A 5,598-nucleotide genomic window follows, 5' to 3' on the forward strand; every position below is an offset into this window, starting at 1 on the left:
TGTTTTTTCTTATCTGTATCAGGAATTCTAAATAGTCTTGGTATCCATTCTCAACCTAGAATTATTTCATCCCAAATGTAAAACATCTTAAGAAGTTTGCAATCTAGTTTGGAAGGTAAAACAAAGACATGTAACATTAGACAACAATGAGGTACTCACGAGATACTAACCTATGCTTTCTCCAGTTTTGGGTTTTTGTTTTGTTTTGTTTCATTTTACAACTGTGGGCAGATTTAAATCTTGACAAGATTTCAGAACTAAGCATCACAAGCACATATAAATTGCAAACATAAACTTGACACATACTTAATCATAATGCAATAATTTTTATTGTCCTGAATGATAATTAGGAATCTGTGGTAAAACATTTTTTAATGACTATAATTATATTATTGTTATAAAATCAAACTATTTTTCTTTCTTTTAAAAAATTAGTTTTCCTGATATTTTTGAGTGCAAATGATAAATATTAAGTTTATCTGACTCTATAGGCAGTTTAAATTTGATCACACTCATGCCAACTAATGCATTTAAAAATCCAAAATCTTGGATTTCTGCTTTACAGACTTATAAGGATTAACTTGTTCAAGTTTATATTGTTGAAGATGAATTATGTCTCTCAAACCTATTTTTGAGCCACGACTCAGGACAGGCAAGACCACACTGCTCTTACCTGTCTCCTCTGCCCTAGGTGACCTCATCACATGAAGAAAAAGAGCAGAGTGAACAAAGTGGCTGAAGGGGAAGGTCCAGGGTTAGGGAACAATGCATTCGGTACTTTTATTCATGTCTTTATTCACAAATATGTGTGTGTCCTTCTTAGTACTGGTGGATAACATGCCTGCTCTTTCCTTCCTTAAGGGCCTGTCTGAGAGTACAGGGGAGCACAGATGGGGCTCTGAAGCTATGGATATATGCCCAGACTTGGGATAAAATATTTTCTCAGCTTTTCACATACTGCAAGGGCTAGCTATTGTTTTTAGTTGTCAAGTACATTAGTCAGGTTACTGGTCAACTCCCATCCCTTCTTCTAGTGGCAAAGGTTATTTCCTTGGGTGTATGGCTCAGACCAGGTCAATGAGAATACCTCTCCCTATGGTGAGGTAGGTCATGTGACCCAAGTCAGTATTTTACCAGGATTGTTGTAAATGGAACTAACTTTTGAATACCAGAGTTAAAATTTTATGAAAATAGATGCCAATGGTTTTATTTCTTGGTCTTGTGGAGAATGCCTATTTGCAGTAGGAGATAATAAAACACCAGAGAGGGCATAGATCAAAGGAGAGAGAAAGAGAGAGATAATGGGAGAAAGAGGGAGAGAGAGAGACAATGGGGGGGGGAGAGAGAGAGAGAGAGAAACAATGGAAGAGAGTGAGAGAGAAAGAGAGACAATGGGAGAGAGAGAGAGAAAAAGAGACAACAGGAGAGAGAATGCGTTGAATACTGTTTCCAGGTCTGAGGTTCTAAAACCTGACACTCCTTACTGTTAGTGTATTAAAGATTCTGGACAGAGGAGGCTCTCTCTTCAACTCAGTATCACACTTCACCATCTGGAGCTCAAAGCAGCACTGTTCATGCCCAGGGCACTGAATGTATCTTACATAAGCAGTTCCTTCAACCTCTGGTCCCTAGGTCCTTATCTGCTACCAGCAATGTCCTCAATTCACATCTCCCAAGAAAGGCAACCATTTTCAGGTTTAGAGGAGTCTTAATCTCAGGAGAGACATTCCCTCAAGGGAACTAAATCTGTGGAAATGCAGCTCTTGTCTACCAAGTAAAAAAGCTTTTACATAATTAAACAAAATCCCATCTTTTTCTAATTCTGCCTTTGCCGTACATTTACATAACAAATCATTCAAGAGTTTAATCAGGTCAAAGTAGCCAGTTGTCTCTGATCTATTTCCATGTTTTTGTGAAACAAAAAACTGTTGGCAGTTTTGAAATGGCAGTTTTTTCAGCTCCTACTCTTCTAAAGCAAAGTGCCAAGATTCAGTTCAAGCTCGAGCTCAAGGTACCATCATGCACCTTTCTTCCCCTTAGGAGTTTGTGCAAGAAGTTCTTCATAGCTTATGCTCTACAAATGGTAACTGAGCTCATAGGGATGGTAGTGTAGGTGACTTTCTTTTCCATTTTGCTCCAGATATCATTATAATGTTCCCGGGAAGATGATAAACATTTGAGTGGGGTTATTCTGTGATTAGTTAGAAATGTAATATTGAAATATCATGAAATGCCAAGGTAAGAAAGAGAAATTTAAGAGCAAATCCAGTGGAGGTAAGAGTTGAATTAATCTGTCATGTGGTGGGTTCAGAGTACTGTGACTTTAAGAATAATTGTGGCACACTTTTGGGGACAGATCCAGAAGCCTTTAAATGAGACCAGGTTAGGACATAATGCAGTTCATTAGTTCTACTTGGTTGGACTTCAAGGCCTCCTAATTCCTTGCCTCACCTCTTCATATCATTGCCAAATAATAGCTGCAATCTTGATCAGCCCCTTTCAACTTGAGTTCTCACAATAGCCCTCTCCTCAGTCTTTATGTTTTTGCCACTTGCTTGGGTTCCTGAAATGGCCCTACTGCTCTTTCTGCTTTTGCTATTGGCATTAAGCACATAGAAGAGATTCTGGCATGACATATGACACAACACAGCTTTAATATTAGGTTTTTATTTCCTATGATGAAAAGCAATGGGCATTTAAAAGAAAGATGCATAATAACTACAATTAAGTTTATTTTAGAATGTCACTGGAAGGGAAGCTTAAAATAGACTGGATTTCAATTAGAGTGTGAGAATTAATAATGGAATTGACCTCAGTCTTTCTTCATTATCATCTCATTCTTTAGTAAGAGGCTGGGAGCACACACTCAGGTACATTCAGAGTTGGGTGTGATGCCATAGGTACATTGCATGGTTAGGAGAATCTAGGGTGTAGAACTTCTGCTAGAGATGGCTGTATTAAATATTGCCATTTTGGAGTCATGGTGTGTCAGATTCTGTATGTTGGCTCCTGTGTTAGGGTTCTCTAGAGGGATAGACCTAATAGGATAGATGTATATATAAAGGGGAATTTAATAAGTAGTATTAACTCACATGATCACAAGGTCCCACGAGAGGCCATCTGCAAGCTGAGGAGCAAGGAAGCCGGTCCGAGTCCCAAAGCTGAAGAACTTGGAGTCTGATGTTCAAGGGCAGGAAGCATCCAGCATGGGAGAAAGGTGTAGGCTGGGAGGCTAAGCCATTCTAGGCTTTCCACATTCTTCTGCCTGCTTTCATTCTGGCCATGCTAGCAGCTGATTAGATGGTGCCCACCCAGATTAAGGGTGGGTCTGCCTTTCCCAGTCCACTGACTCAAATGTTAATCTCCTTTGGCACCAGACACACCCAGGATCAATACTTTGCATCTTACAATCCAATCAAGTTGACAGTATTAACCATCACAGCTCCCATAACGCCCACTCCACATTTCATACCTGCCTTTTCTTTACTTTATTATGGTGTCTGTAAAGCCTAAAATCTCAATTGCTCAGCGTTTCTTGAAACTACAGTGGTCATGTGATATGCTTCTAGTGAATGGATTATAAGCAAATGTGATTTGGTGCCATTACTTTCCCTCTCTTCTTTTTGCCTGGTTTGTGGTTTTGAGGCCTAGAGGCACTGATGTCATTTGGTACCATGAGGCAAAGAGTAAAAGAAAAATGACAGTATGGTAAGGATGGCAGACCAAAAAGGTAGAGAGTGCATAGGTGCCCAATAGCATTGTAAGTATCAGCCCAGAACTGTCTGCCCTGGGACTTGCGTCACATTGTAGCAGGCCAGGTCTCACTAACACAGCTCTTCGTAACAACTGTTTCAGCACTAACTGAGTGGTTAAGTTAAATATTAAAAGCTGATAGAGCCAGTGCCCTTATACAAAGGCTGGAATGTAGCAAAAGCCCACCAAGAATTTTGCCTAGGCCTTTCCTGGGCCTTAAAGCATGACAAGTTAATGAAGGAATTTCTTAATGGGACCCATTTAGGATTAAACAACTTTTATTGGGGGTCTGAAGAAACTCCCCAGACTTCCACAAACAAGTTTACTGAGGACTAAAGGAACTCCTCAAACCTCCATGACTTAGCAGTAGACAAAATAAGGGTAATCACCCCAACATCTAGACCCATTTAGATGAAGTAAATTTACCGAGGAAGGTCTTCAGGATTCAGATCTTAGCTATAGATTAAAAGAAGTTAATCACTTATGTCTTTAGATGAATATGTATAAGCTCTGGAAAACTTCTTAATTTTGATTGGTCTGGTGACAATTTCCAGGCCTTCTCCCTGTAACCGGTTACAGAAATAAACTCTCTTCTCTCCAGGTTCATCTGCATCTTGTTATTGGGGCCATAAGAATAAGCAGCCTGACCCTCGGTTTGGTCCGGGAAAAAAATGAGCCAGTAAACTCCTATTATTGTAGGCCAATGCTTCTGACCCTTTTCCATGTCTCACCACACATACTTATGTGCTACATGTGGGTAGCTGGACAAAGCTGCTTAGTATTGGAGACAATCTGTGCCTCAAGTGACTACTCAAGACTAAATGATCAGTATCTCAGCTTACTTTTAATCATTTCCTATTCTCAGAGAATTTTTATTTGAGCCACTTTATTTTTAAAATTTTTATTTATTTATTTTTTCTTCTTAAAATCCAGTCCAATTTAGCAATGGGGGGGTTATATACCAACTTTAGTGACACCAGTGTTAATAAATTCTGATAACCCACTATCAGACTAGCCTGATTTAAGCCTCTTTTACTTATGGTTTCTCTTATCTGAAGCTGAATGCATCACAAACACAATGGAGTTTGAATAGGGTGTTGGGAGGCAAGGAGGTAAATGTTAACCTGAGAAAGAGGGAATGTTTCAGTAACTTAAAGTCATGATGAAGGTAACTACCTAGTTAATCTTTGTGAGGTAAAAGCAGGAAATGTGGCATGTACAAAAGAAATTATCTTAAAGGAGAAGGATTTCTGATTTAAAGAATCCAGGGGTCAGTTATTGTGAAGAGAAAAACAAAGTAAAGGCTCTGCAGGTGCTTGACTAAGGAATGGGGATGAAGGTCTACAGAGTCAAGGAAGGAAAGAAATATGAACTAAAGGAACTGGAGCTGTGACATTCCCTCAGAATGTAGAAGATATTGGTGTACAGAAAGAATATGCTGTTGAAGGATGAAGGTATCAAAGGAGAAGGAAGAAGTTTTTGCTAGAGGAGAATTATAATGCTTTGAAGTGGGAGAAGAGATTTTGACTGAAGATATACTTTTATTATTATTGTTATTATTTTTGAGACAGAGTCTCGCTCTGTCACCCAGGCTGGAGTGCAGTGGTGAGATCTGGGGTTCACGCCATTCTCCTGCCTCAGCCTCCTGAGTAGCTGGGACTACAGGCACCCGCCACCATGCCGGCTAATTTTTTTGTATTTTCAGTAGAGACGGGGTTTTACCGTGTTAGCCAGGATGGTCTCAATCTTCTGACCTTGTGATCCGCCCACCTCGGCCTCCCAAAGTGCTGGGATTACAGGCTTGAGCCACCGTGCCCAGCTGAAGATATACATTTCAAATGATGA

The sequence above is a fragment of the Macaca nemestrina genome, chromosome 3 (genome assembly GCF_043159975.1).
Source record: "Macaca nemestrina isolate mMacNem1 chromosome 3, mMacNem.hap1, whole genome shotgun sequence".
Lineage (NCBI taxonomy): Eukaryota > Metazoa > Chordata > Mammalia > Primates > Cercopithecidae > Macaca > Macaca nemestrina.